Source organism: Callorhinus ursinus, unplaced genomic scaffold (genome assembly GCF_003265705.2).
Source record: "Callorhinus ursinus isolate GAN/ISIS: 27379988/994484 unplaced genomic scaffold, GSC_fseal_2.0 scaffold2, whole genome shotgun sequence".
In the NCBI taxonomy this organism is placed as follows: domain Eukaryota; kingdom Metazoa; phylum Chordata; class Mammalia; order Carnivora; family Otariidae; genus Callorhinus; species Callorhinus ursinus.
Window position 1 is genome coordinate 69,946,607 of NW_027397064.1, and position 14,480 is coordinate 69,961,086.

General features: G+C 45.4%; 1 protein-coding gene across 15 annotated transcripts in view; it reads right to left on the bottom strand.

Annotated features, from left to right (window-relative positions):
- The window catches only part of TANC1 (tetratricopeptide repeat, ankyrin repeat and coiled-coil containing 1), a 230,094-nt gene that overhangs the window by 91,090 nt on the left and 124,524 nt on the right, over positions 1-14,480 (bottom strand). For 2 of the 15 annotated variants that reach the window (XM_073883727.1, XM_073883748.1), the window contains exon 1: positions 11,504-11,605. The exons of the other annotated variants lie outside the window; for them this stretch is intronic. The gene's annotated coding sequence lies outside the window, so the exon portion shown is untranslated. Of the gene's footprint in view, positions 1-11,503; positions 11,606-14,480 lie in introns of those variants that run through there. 15 annotated transcript variants of the gene reach the window in all.

Below are 14,480 nucleotides of genomic sequence, written 5' to 3' on the forward strand. Positions count from 1 at the left end.
TTGCAGTAAAGGGATCTGAGAGAGACTGATGGGCAAAGGAGAACATTACAGGCAAGAAACCAAACTTCTGAAAGTGGGAAACAGTTTGCCAAGGAGCAGTGAAATGGGTGGGCTAGAAGAGGTTGGCACTGGGGTAGGCAACAGGACGGCTCAGCCTCAGAGATGGAAGCACCTCTGAAGGCAGGGGCATGGATGGGGCCACACAGGATTGGGGCTTGAGAATCTATTTAAGGGAGAATTAGACCCTCAGAACCAGGAAGCATTCCTCTCTCATCCTGGAGGCTGAATTTTTCTCTGGAAAGGCTGAATGCCAAAACCACAGAGACTCAAGAGCTAAACTCTTGAGTGCTAAACTAAGAAACTGGGATTAAGAAAAATTCCACATGCAGGGCACCTGGGTGGCTCAATCATTAAGCGTCTGCCTTCTGTTCAGGTCATGATCCCAGGGTCCTGAGATCGAGTCCCACATCAGTCTCCCTGCTCTGCAGGAAGCCTGCTTCTCCCTCTCCCACTCCCCCTGCTGTGTTCCTGCTCTCGCTGTCTCTCTCTGTCAAATAAATAAATAAAATCTTTAAAAAAAAAAGAGAGAGAAAAAGAAAAATTCCACATGCAGATTGGTGGACCCCAGATGCACCCCCACCCTGAGCTGTGAGATCAGGGGCAGCAAGCTCGCACACCATGGCAGAAAGACATCAGAGGATTCCACTCTGGGGAAAGTCACCAAGAGAAAAGCCCGGTAAATAACCAGTTGGGGACATCCCTTGAAAGAAATGGCAGATCCCTAACCAATCACTGTACCACAAAGCCTGTCCTCAACACCTACCCAGCGCTTTCAATCAGCTTCTTTGCTCTTCAGATGTGAACTAGGATCAGACAGTCGAGGAAGACCCTACCCTGAAAGACAGCAACTGAAACAGGAACGGAACTGTGAGGAATCAGAGAAGACAGGAGGAACACCCTCCAGAAGGAGAATTATTGTTTCCACCACCCAAAGGGCTACGGTGACAAGGGGCACCTAGGGTCCACATGGTGGGCAGCTGAGCAGACTGATTGAAGGATGAGAAGAAGAGATGCCACAGCAGGGGGAGCCATGTGACCACCAGGCACCCCATCTTACACCTGAACTGCTATTAAACCACAGTGACACTGATTTCTATGCCACTGAAACAAAATTCCCTAAAATGAAGGGGCCACCTTGTCAAGGGGACCCAAACTGAGAATTCCATTTCCCCACCACCCTCTTACTCAGGGGATGCTACTGCCCATCACCTTTCTACACACAGCTTTTTGTTTAAAATAAAATGCTCAATGTTCCCAGGCATAAGCTACCTGAATGTAAAATAATCTCCCCCCACCCTTCGCTATCAGGTTAATCCCCACAAAACAACCGAAATATAATACTACATAATAATTATGCAGAAAGCATGGTATGTTGGCTACTATGTTTGTTTTGGGGGGCGGGGAGGGAGGGCAGAAGGAGAGAGAGAACCTTAAAAGCAGGCTCCATGCCCAGCGTGATCTCACAACCCTGAGATCATGACCTGAGCCGAAATCAGGAGTTAGACAATCAACGGACTAAGCCACCCAAGGTACTCCTGTTGGCTGCTAGGCAAGCGTTCCTTAGAAACAATACACGACTGTCAGGTATTAGCTTGAAAAGCAGCAAGGGGAACCTGGCTGCCTCAGTCCGTAGAGCATGTGACTCTAAATCTTAGGGTTCTGAGTTCGAGCCCCATGGCAGGTGTAGAGATCGCTTTAAAAAAAAAACACAAAAAAACAAACTAGTGGGAAAATCAGGTCATGTAGAGGCCCACATGTTTCCCTGCACAGCAGCCTCATGTCCCAGTCACCTCTGGGCAGCTCACCCACAACACTGGTACAAAGCACTTTTCAAGCTTTACTGTGTATAGAGATCACCTGGAGGGGGCGGGGGGGGTGGTTCTTGTTAAAATGAAGACCCTTACCAGGTATGGCTGGGACCATGGCCATACTTCAGTAGCAAAGGTATCAAGTAGGACAGCACAGGCCACCATGGGTGGGGCCCCTAAGGAAGACCACCTTTCTTCCGTCAGGTCTGAGCAGGGTCTAGGGTTGTGTGGTTGGGGCACCAACTTGCCCAGTTTACAAGGTTTTAGATAAATGAGGATCATTCTCAATCATAAATGGGAATTGTTCTTGATCATAACCCATTTCATAGCAACTCTGGATTCTTGACCTCATCCAGATTCCCCCACGGCCCACCGCCATTCTCTACTATGTGATACAGGGGAAGGGTCCTCAACTTTAAAGAGAGAGGGCGCTGAAGATCAACCGACACAGAACGTGCCCCAGAGACGTTAAACAGGTTCCCAGTACGCAGCTTGCACAGGAAGAGCTCCTGCCAGCTCTTTTCACTGCACAGAAGGGCCTGTGTCCGTCTGGGAGGGGGATCAGCAAACCGCCCTTAATCACTTCAGTCGACAACCTTGGAGGCAGGCCTTCTCCCCATCCAGTCCCCTGCCTTTATGTAGATCACCAAATATACTTTTCCCAGCGGCCGGTTTTCCTACTCTTTTTGACATTTTAATCACACAGCTGACTATTCTGCTGCTTAGAAACTGCCATATATGGAATATTTTTTAAAAGAGACGGCAGAAATAAACCAAACTGGGCTTCACCTCCAGGCAGTGAAAGACAGAAGGGCAGGGGTTACTTTTCATTTCTGAGTGTTTCAGTTAAAAATAATTATATATATATGAAAGCAATATTTGGGACGCAGAACACCTGAGGCTACTTATTGCATTTAAAGCAGTCTTACATTTTTCACATCTGGAGACTATGAAAAGTGACACTCTGTTACCAATCATTTTAGACTTTTTTTTTTTTTTAAAGCACCTTGGACTTTCACAGAAAAGGTTCCTGTCAATTTTATCTGGCCTGGGGTTTTCATTTTACACTGGGAAATGTTCACAAAAAGAAGGTAACAATAAAAAGGATAAGAGCATTTTCTTGGGGGGTGGGAAGCTTTATCGCTAAAGCAAATGTTATTAAATAGTCAATTTGCAAATGGTGAACTGTGGCAAACTAGCAGATCACAGTTGGGATTTTTAAAAGGCATGATACTGAGAGCTTCCAATGTCTGACCCCTCTCCCTCCTGTACCCCTAAAGGCAAGTGTTGCAGGGAGGAAGAGACACACACTTGGGACTGAGAAAGAGGGAAATCTGGCCTGAGGGCATGAAGGGAACACCACAGCTGGGATCAGGCTGTCCTGCCTCCCTGCTGCTTTGTCCTGTGCTGAGTTGAGGCAGGGCAGGTGAGCTGGTGGGACGACCCATAACCCTACCTGTGAGGGGTGAGAGCTTCTTGGGAGGATTCACTTTGAGGGAAGAAGGAGCCGGAAAACGAACTAACCCAGTCAGGAAGCCTTGCCCCGAAGGGAGGGTAATTTCAAGCACAATGTGTTGTCTATCACTTGGATTTCTCCCACAAGAAGCAGGGAAGAGACTGCCAATAAAATCCTAAAATGCTGCTTGAGATGGCTCTACTCCACGGATGGACAGAGGCAGCATGAGGCCCCTCCACCCCCCAGGCCTGGGTACTGGGAGCTGATGAGAGACAAAGCACCAGAAGTGCCTCAGCTGCCTCAGCAGCAGCCTCTCTGGTCTGCCCCCGGGGAGGTTCCAGAAACTTCTAGAAACACTTTTACAACAGCCTGGGGCCTTGTGCAGGGAGAGGAGGACAGTAAATCAGTGCAATATGAGTTGTTACTACTGTGTGTAACCTCCTCCATACCCCAACACAGGTAAAGTCTGGGGAAATTCAGACATTCTGGGGAAGAAAAAAACAGAAGGGGAGAGGAAAACAATGGGTCACCTGCTAATGGTGACTGAAATAGGAGAGTTACCTGACACGACTCTCTCTCAATAAGCCTCCATTTTCCTATTTCGAATACCTTTTTTCTTTTTTAAGATTTTATTTATTTGAGAGAGAGAGAATGAGAGAGCGAGAGCACATGAGAGGGGGGAGGGTCAGAGGGTGAAGCAGACTCCCTGCCGAGCAGGGAGCCCAATGTGGGACTCGATCCACGGACTCCAGGATCATGACCTGAGCCGAAGGCAGTCGCTTAACCAACTGAGCCACCCAGGCGCCCTCGAATACCTTATTTTTGAAGAGTGCATTGAGAAGGGTGCATTCCTTCACGCAATGCACAAGGCCCTGTGTGATATAAATGTGCATTGCCATTCAGGCACTTAAATCTAGTAGGAAAATGGTTTCAAAATGGAGTCATGTTCCCTTCAATAAATCAGCTTTAAAATAAATGTTAACAATGATTTTCTAGTCTCAGTTTGTAGTGTGCATGTTTACAGCACTATGAGTATAATAAACCCCTAGCTCAACAAAATACCCTGAGTAATGTTTCCACTTTCTTCCAATGTAGTCTGATCTGTTGTGCTATTCCTACACTGAACCTGTTTTTATACATGAAAGCAGGGAAATGAATTCATTCAACCTTACTTATTTACTCAACAAGTATCTACTGGCATCCACCGCATGCCAGGCACAGGGTGAGAACAAGACATCAACACACTCTCCTGAAGCTCCCAGATGAGGGGACAAAACTCTACCACACTGCCTAAATTTTATTTCCAAACGCTTCAACATAAATAATGTGATATAAATGTATGTCAGGTGCCTTTAAGCTATTGCCTAAAAGCAATTAGTTGTCTTAATCTGGAATACAGACTCCAGAGGATAACTAGTCTTTTTTTTTTTTTTTAAGATTTTATTTATTTGAGAAAAAGAGAGAGGGAGAGAGCATGCGGCAAGGGAAGGCAAAGAGAGAGAATCTCAAGCAGACTCCATGCTGAGTGTGGAGGCTGACACAGGGGCTCCATCTCAAGACCCTGAGACCTTGATCCCAACTGAAACCAAGAATTGGATGCTTAACCGACTGAGCCACCTAAGTGCTCCGGGGTTAACTAGCTTTTAAACGAAAGGCCAGGGGCATCTGGGTGGCTCAGTCAGTTAAGCAACTGACTCTCGATTTCAGCTCAGGTCATGATCTCAGGGTCTTGAGATCAAGCCCCTCATAGGGCTCTACCCTCAGCACAGAGTCTGCTTGAGATTCTCTCCCTCTGCCCCTTCCCTCTGCTCAAGAGCACAAGCATGCATATGCATGCACTCTCTCTCAAATAAATAAATAAAACCTTTGAAAAAAATAGGGGTGCCTAGGTGGCTCTGTTGGTTAAGGGTCAGACTTTTGATTTCAGTTCAAGTCATGATCTCAGCTCGTGAGATCAGCCCTGCATGGGGCTCCGTGCTCAGCAGGGAGTCTGCCTGAGATTCTCTCCCTCTCCCCCTGCACCTCCCCCTTCTTGCTGGCTCAGGCTCTCCCTCGCTCTCTAAGTAAATAAAATCTTTAAAAAAAAATTAAAAAATAAAATAAAAAGCCACACACAAGAACAGACGACCACATGTCAGCCAGCTAGCCATCCTTACCATAGTCACGCAAGTTAGCACAAGGTTAGTTGAGGTCAAAAATGGACTTCCATACTGGCTAAATCACTGACTTTGTTAATCAGTATTATGGTTATTGGAAATTTATTTTCATTGGTGAAATTCATATTTGAGTTAAGAGGATTAACCATACACATTCTGGAAACACTCTGGCCTTTGTATGACCCAGGTATGAAAATCTAGCAGACCCTCAGAAAAGTGCCCTAGGCTTAATAAATAAAGGGCCCAGGTCCAGCTGCTGATTCCAGGGAATTATTTGGCCCCAGTGCAAAATGGTAGATAACTGAAATTCTGTCTGTGGTAGGCAGAACCTTTAAAGATGTCACACCAAGATTCCTGTCCCCTGGTTACCAGACACAATCTGGGTACTGCTGTGAAGGGGTCCTGCTGATGGAATTTAGAATTAAGGTTACTAATCAGGTGACCTTAAACTAGAGAGATTATCCTGGATTATTGGGTAGACCCAATGTACTCACACGAGCCCTTAAAAGCAGAAGAGAAAGACTGTAGAGTCAATCTTCATTTCACACACACATGTGATGCCCCAGGGGCCTTCCAGAAACACTTTTACAAGGGCCTTGTATAAGGAGAGGAGGGTAGCTTGTCACTGTAATCTGAGTTATTACTAATGTGACCTTGTCCATAACAAAAAAGAGGTGAGATAAGGCAGAATTTGGGGGTGGCGGCCAGAGAGACTCAAAGCACAAGGAGGATTCAACCCTTCTGGACTTGACTCATTGCTAACTTTGAAGATGGAGGAAGGGAGCCACAAGCAAAGGAATGCAGACAGCCCCTAAAAGTTGAGAACAACCCCCAGTCCCAGGGACCTCGCTCCTACAGCCACACGGCATGGAATTCTGCCACTCTGAACAAGCTTGTGTGTGCCTCACCCCCTCAGCCTCCGGAAAGGATGCAGCCTGGCCAACATCTTCAGTGGGCCTTGGGAAATCAGAGCAGAGAACCAACTATGCCACTCTTTGCCTGGACTTCTAACCTACAAAACTGTGAGATGATAAATTTGTTTTAAGTGTATGTGTTTGTAGTAATTTCTTAGGGCAACAATGAAAAATTAATATATTGTCTCTGAAATACTATCATACTTGCTACAGGTAACCATGAATGCAAGCTGCTGTCAGGGCACCGACCCCCTATAAGAACCGTGCTGGAACTTTACTAGGCATATAAAACAGGTTATATGGTTACATGGAGCCAGCCTGCTAATGAATCTACATGCAGAAAGAACCTTGTCCGAGCCTTGTTTTCATTCACACCTGAGTTTATAGGGGAGAAATCTCTAGCCCTCACCTCCTTTAACTACTGGTAGCAATTATAATTCACCATAAAGATCTAATGCCCGAAGTTGGTTTTTATCATGCTGGTAAGAATCATTAACCAAACCATCACAAATAAATGCTTAGCCACAAATCCTGGTTTTAAGATGTCCCTAGGAAAAAAGTCTGACTCCTTCTTGGAATGGTAATTTCAGAGTTTCCCTAAGGAACTAGGGAAGAAGCCCATAAGAGAAAGGGTTCTCCTGTTACACAAGCAGGAAATGAGCCCTATGCCGCATGGTGAAGTACCAACTCTAAAAAGAGGGAGGTGGCATCCCCAAGAACTTTCTTTCCCTGAAGGGGCAGACCAGTCATGTTCAAAGTACGGTCCCTAGACCAGGAACAAGAGCATGACCAAGGATCTTGTTCGAAATGCAAACCCTCAACCCCACCCCAGTGCAGAGTGATACTGATGTGCACTCAGGTTTGAAACCCACTGTGTTAGCCGGTCCTGTGTAGCTATACAAGACCCTTCCCAAGCCTCAAAGCAGCTTACAATCAAGTACAAAGATCAGACAGGAACAGCCACCACCGAGGCCAGTGGCAGGTGACCTGGGGAGGACAGCAGGAGGAGAGGCAAGCGCAGGGAGGGAGGAGCCCGCGGGGCATCACACCAGACAGTGCAGAGGTGGGGGAGCAAGTGTTCTCCTCTTCCCTTTTCCTACACAGGATGACAGCTGCTTAAGGAAGAGAACATTGCCCCTTGTTGGCTCCCTTACAGTGCTGTGTACTCAAGGAGTGCACAAATACTAGTTCTGACAAGAAAAGTTTCTGCTCTTTAAATGGCTCACACCTATTCCCTATAAACTAATAACTTCTAAGGAATAGCCTGATTTGGGACCATTTTTCAAATATTCAGCAGAGTCATTACTACGGAATCCTGTTCTAACCCCGTTCACCATTTCTGTCAAGGGTGGGGGACCTGGGGGTAAGGGAAGAGGTGGGAGGGAAGAGCATGGGTCTCAGTCCACCCACAGGTTCCCACCTGTTGGCAGGTGCTCCATGAGCCCTCCCTAACCGTTCAGGAGAGGGCAGAAGAGCAGTCCTATGCCTCACGCATGAGCTCTCTTCCCGATTCCTCCACAGTGGCCAGGTCAAGACTTCTCCACTCTCCTCGAACAAATCTCGGATGCACACCCCACCCTCACCCTATACAGGAACCCCCCCAGTCTCCATCACAGAGATAATGGCATCAAAAGGAGCCACCTGAAACTTTGTTCAGCAACATCCTCCCACTTACTTGCAAGAGTACTCATCCTGTCACACCCAGTAAAACTAATCCTTCCATGTTCTTGGTGACAGATCAAGGGCAAGAAAAGGCAAGAGATTCAGACCCCCCCCAGTTTCTATAGAGAAATAACAGAACTGTTCCTCTGGATAAGAGGGTTTATAGGCTTAATAAGATTAAGTCAAAAGATTAGCCACGGATATTGTTACAATCTGACTAGGTTGCACCGAGACCATTAAAAGGGTCCAGCTCCAACAATGAGTTACCACTATACACCTAGCAGAATAGTAAAATTTAAAAACAAAAAACTGATGAGTAAAAACTGATGGCGAGGATACAAATCAATGAGAATGCTCCTCCACTGCTGGTGGGGATGCAAAATGGTACAATCACATTGGTAAAGAGTTGGCATTTTTATATAAAATTAAAATTAAACACACCATGTGACCAAGCAATTCCACAATGAGGTACTGACCGAAGAGAAATGCCTGCATATACATGTTTATGGCAAGTTTCTTTTTTAAGATTTTATTTATTTGTTTGACACAGACAGAGAGACAGCGAGAGAGGGAACACAAGCAGGGGGAGTGGGAGAGGGAGAAGCAGGCTTCCTGCTGAGCAGGGAGCCCGATGTGGGGCTCGATCCCAGGACCCTGGGATCATGACCTGAGCCAAAGGCAGACGCTTAACCGATTGAGCCACCCAGGCGCCCCTGTTTATGGCAACTTTATTCATAATCAACCAAAAGTAGAAGCTACTCAAATGTCCTTCAATTGGTGAATGGATAAACCACAGTATAGCCACACAACGGAATGATACTCAGCAGTAAAAAGTAAAACGATATTGATACCCACTACAACAGAAATGAATTTCAGGGACGCCCGGGTGACTCAGTCGGTTAAATAGCTGCCTTCAGCTCAGGTCGTGATCCTAGGGTCCTGGGATCGAGCCCCGCGTCAGACTCCCTGCTCAGCAGAGAGCCTGCTTCTCCCTCTCCCTCTGCCCTGCTCGTGCCCTCTCTCTCTCAAATAAATAAAATCCTTAAAAAAAAAAAAATGAATTTCAAATGTACTATACTCTGTGAAAGAAGCCAGACTCAAAGGCTGCATACTGTATCATTCCATTTATGGGACATTCTGGAAAAGGCAAACTATAGATTTAGACAACAGATCGGTGGTTCCCAGGGAGTAAGGGTTGACTACAGAGAAGTACAAGGGAATACTTTGGGGTGAGGGAGCTGTTCTGTACTTGACTGTGGTGGTGCTGATAACACAACTCCATGCATCTGTTAAAGCCCATAGATCTATCTGTACAACAAAAAGTGAACTTTATTGTATATAAATAAAAATGAAAAAAATTTAAAAGGTGGGTATCCATCTGTATGTGGGAATATCACTACTTGCAGGATGCCTCCGTTCTGGGCAAAAACTCTGACCTACTGAGGGGCAGAAACAGAGACACCAGTTCCAGCATCTACCACCCCTTCTACCTTGGTAAGAAAGCTGTAATTTTTAACTGGTCACTGTTTTAAAAAGTAGCCAATACTTAGAAGGAAGCAAAGAGATTATAGAGTGTCCCTTGAGTTGGGTGGTAGGGGTTGTTTACATAAAGCCGACTTTCCAGGACTATCCCATTCTATACTCTTGACTGACTAGCACCTGGACTATTTTACAGCTCTGCACATTGCCAAAAACTTAATAGCAATGCAAATGATTCCTGTCTATAGCAATGTAAACAAATTTTGTGTGGCAGAGAAAATAAATCTCTGTAATCCAAATTCTCATTTAAACTGGTCTTAACATCTTACTCATTCCCTCCTTAATTAACGAGCTACATAAAATTGTTGATATATGACCTTTTATATTTGCATGTCCTATTTTTTGTCTTCTTGAAAATCATACTTTAGCAGCACAGGGAATTAAATAAATCAAAGAGTGTGTTTCCCAGCTTCCTTGGCAGCTAGGTAAATGCAGTCGCTGAGAGGAAATCAAGTGTTCGGTGGGATTTCAAGGAAGAGTGTTTAAAATGGAGCCAACCCAGGTGAGAGGGGCGCCTTATGACTCTTCTCACTTTCTCCCATCTGGCAGGAAATGTTGACATGCTAAGTGGTACGCTAACAATCATACTGGACCATGAGGTGACCTTGAAGGAAGAGGGTACAGCAGGTTGATAATGGTGCCCAAAAATATGTCCATGACCTAATCTCTGAAACCTGTAAATGTTCTTTATTTGGAAAAGTGGCTCATGTGGATGTGATTAACCTGCGGATTCTGAGGTTAAGGAATCATCCTGGATTATCCAGGTGGGCCCAAAGTGCCATCATGAGTATCCTTACAAAAGACACAGAGGAAGACGAGACCACCACACAGAGAACGCCATGAGGGAGACCAGATCACCACACAGAGAATGCCATGTGAAGACAGAGCTAATGGAGGGAAGCAGCCATAAAAAAAAGATTGCTTGGAGCCCCCAGAAACTAGGAGAAGCAAGAACAGATTTTTCCTAGAACCTCACTGTGCTAAAACCTTGATTTCTGAATTCTGGTCTCCAGAACTGTGAGAAAATGAATTTCTGTTGTTTTAAGCCATCCAGTTTGTGCTACTTTGTAACACCAGCCCCAGGAAATTAACACAGAGGGTAGGCACAAGACAGGAATACAAGCCCCTTGTTGGCTCCCTTACAGTACTGTGTACTCAAGGAGTGCACAAATACTAGTTCTGACAAGAAAAGGTTTCTGCTCTTTAAATGAATTACACCTATTCGCTATAAGCTAATAACTGGCCTGGTTCCCTGACAATGGACACCTTGAGGTCACTGCAGCCCCAAATCATGTAACTCCGGACTATTAACGAGAAATGAATTTTTATTTTGTTTAAGCTATTATGTATTTGATCGTTTTTACTTGAAGCCAAACTTAGGATCTTAATACAGTAACATACTGTGATCATCAATTATTGGCCCCAAGTTCAACCTGCCTGAGCTGATCAATCATACTGGTGGTTGCCCTGCAACCTCAGAAAGGTTGAGAATTAAATGAAGAGCTGAAGCAGTCAAACTCAAAGTACTGATAGAACTGTGTTGCCTTTAGAAATAAGTTTGCCATCGCTGGGCACACTCAGGGAATATGGCTAGTAGAGAATTTTTAATGTTTTTTAAATGTGGCCCATCAGAGTATCTGACTGATTAGCTTTGCGATTCCTATTTGAAATAAGTAATTTTTAGCTTTAAGTGAAATTCATTTTAAATGTATGACTTTAGATTACAAACATAAGATTTATAAATTGAGTTTAAAGGCTATGGAAAGCTATGTTTAAAATTATTAACGATAATAACTTGAACAGTAATTTGAAACCCTTATCATCATCTGTATACAAAATGCTGCTCCCAGACATCAAAAGACTCATTTTAAACAATGGTCTCTCCACAGTATTAAGTGAGTCTCTCACCTTCAAAATGCTCACTGGAAGGAGTTCAAGATGGAAGGAAGGAGGGAGGGAGGAAAAAAGGACCTAAAAATTCCCTTAGCTCCAAGTTTACCACAGTCCACCGTCCATGTCCCTCTCATAGCCCTTAGCCAGCCAACAGAGCTAGCCATCATTCACTTCTGGTCCTTCAGCTCAATTCTAGAACCTTCCATGTGCCAACACAGTCCCCATGGTCATCACACTATTCTTGTCAGCATCCCCCAGAGAACTCACTCCTCTGTGTTCCTGGTGTCTGAACAGAGGCAGCACTCTGCTCTGAGACACCCTCTCTCAGGTCAGGAGCAGCCCATGGTCTTACTGTACATGGTCAGAGGTTGGCGCATCAGGCCACACACAAGCGGCCCCATCCAGAGAGTCCCAGGACAGGGTCATTGGAGACTGAAAGCAAGAGCGGAGCAGAGGTTGGTTGGGTTTGTGAGCCCGAGGCAAATGTTCTTCTGTGACCTCTTTGGTGAGAAGCTCACACTTGGAAGCATGTGATTGCCGTTATCTGAAATACCTCTTGGGAACATCAGGAACCTAAGAGAGCAGCAGCAGGGTGATATCTGGAGGCTTAGCTGTTATCTCTTTAGAGTTTGAACCGGACAAATCGCACTCACAGAGGACATGGGTAACCCATGACATCACTGACAAGGAGCCCGCTGAAGAGCCACTGGCAGAGCACATCTCCTTATAGGCAGCCAGCCCCCCGCAGTGACCCAGCCCGTCACAACCCTCCTCCAGCAACGTCTGACTTTCTGTGTCCCGACCCCAAGGACAGGGTTTGCGCACGGAGTTACGGAGTTACGGTATGGTTCTTTAGAATTTTCCTTATCTGTCAAAACAACTATAGTTTTACCTCACTTTCAAAAGCTGATCCAGATTAACATTCAATTTAGAATTTCTGATTCCACGCTGACTTACTGATTTTTTTCCCTTTAACTGATTCCAACAGACTATCAAACTGACCTCCAGCTTAGCACTTGCTAACAGTCACCAGGTCAACCACGAGGCCCTATAAATTATCCCACCAACTCCCCACACCGCTCCCATGCCAAAGACTCCTCCTGTGGATGTAAACATTCCAGGAACCAGAGATCCGGGAACCCCGCCCCACCCCCACACTCCCACACATCATGGCGGGCATTAGCAGCCTCCCTGCCTGCTTCCCACACAGGCTCCAACACCTTAAAACCTTTCAGCAAAGAAGAATGACACTACTAAAATCAGTCCCCAACCTGCCTAAGCCAAAGAAAAACAGCTCCAGAAGTTCAGGGTTTCAACCTGTTGCACTTTTATGCCTCAGCAATTAAACAATTTTGAATAATCAGAAAGAAAGCTTACCCTAAGATATCCAGACACCCTTTGGTCTGGGTGCCCAAAGTTAGTGGTTACTATGCCAAAAGAAAGAACTATTGAGAATTTTAACCTTCAAGTGTTTATTTTTTATGTAAACCTGGTGAAGTGTGAAGCCAAAGTCAGAAGGTAGCCTCTTTTAAGAACATGGGTCAGAAGAGTCCCAGAACTAGGCTGACATTGTTCCTGGAACACACTAATCCTTCAGCATCTACCACACGGTGGCGCTGCTTCAATGCGGATTTCAGACAAAATCCACAAGGGCATTTCTTCACCATCAGACAACAATGCTTGCACCCATTAGGGGTTCGGAGAACAAAACCCAGGAAGGCTTCTTCTTGACAGTTTCACGTAACACACATGTGGTCAACAGTCTACGTGGAGGAATTAAACTGCGGAGGGAGCAGCTCTCTGCCCAGGTTTTAAGCTGGACCTCACAGAGCTCTGCATTTTTGGCCCCTGCAAAGAGCTTCCCTTCACTTACAGCCCACAAGGCAACATGTGGGGCAAAAGGGCCAATTGTCCCTGGGTTGGCTGTCTCATAGCACAACCTGAAAGGGCATCTACCTGTGACTCTACAGTGATATAAATAACTGAGTGGGGAAGAAGAAATGAATCTCCACGCAGAAAATCCCAAATTTATGTAGATACCCCATTGTCAAGGAAGGGGAGGAGAACACCCCACGCTTCATATATGGGCTGCTCACGGATATGGAGATGGGTATAAGAAGAGAGAGTAACTTTACTCTCTACTCCACTACCTTGGCTGGGTAGCCAAAGTTAACATAAACTGTGATAAGTCACGTTGCTAGTATTCACCATCAACGCAATGTGATAAGAAGGGCACTTTACGTCTGTGGTCTTCCTCTCCAAAACCCCGTAACTGCAGTCTAATCATGAGAGAAGCATCAGACAGAACCCAATAGAGGGGCATCCTACAAAATTCTGACGAGTATGCATCAAAACTGCCCAAGTCATCAAAACCAAGAAAAGTCTGAGAAACTATTACAGCTAAGAGGAGCCTAATCAGACATGATAAATAAATGTAAAGTGGTATCCTGAATAAGATCCTGGATATTAGTTATAAACTAAAGAAATATGAATGAAGCATAGACTTTAGTTGATAATAACCTATCAGTATTAGTTTATTAATTGTGACAATATATCATTAATGTACTATGTTAATATATAGGAGAAACTGGGTATGTTAGATGGGAACTCTGAACTATCTTTGCAACTTTTCTGTAAATCTAAAACTATCCTAAAATTAAAAGTTTAGAGGCACCTGGGTGGCTCAGTTGGTTAAGCGTCTGACTCCTGATTTCAGCTCAGGCCATGATTTCTGGGTCGTGAGCTTGCGCCCCGTGTCTGGCTCCACGCTCAGTGGGGAGTCAGCTTGAGATTCTCCCTCTCCCTCTGCCCCCTCCCCCTGCCGCTCTCTCTCTCTAAAATAAATAAAATCTTTTAAAATAAGGGCACCTGGGTGGCTCAGTTGGTTAAGCGACTGCCTTCGGCTCAGGTCATGATCCTGGAGTCCCAGGATCGAGTCCCGCATCGGGCTCCCTGCTCAGCGGGGAGTCTGCTTCTCCCTCTGACCATCTTC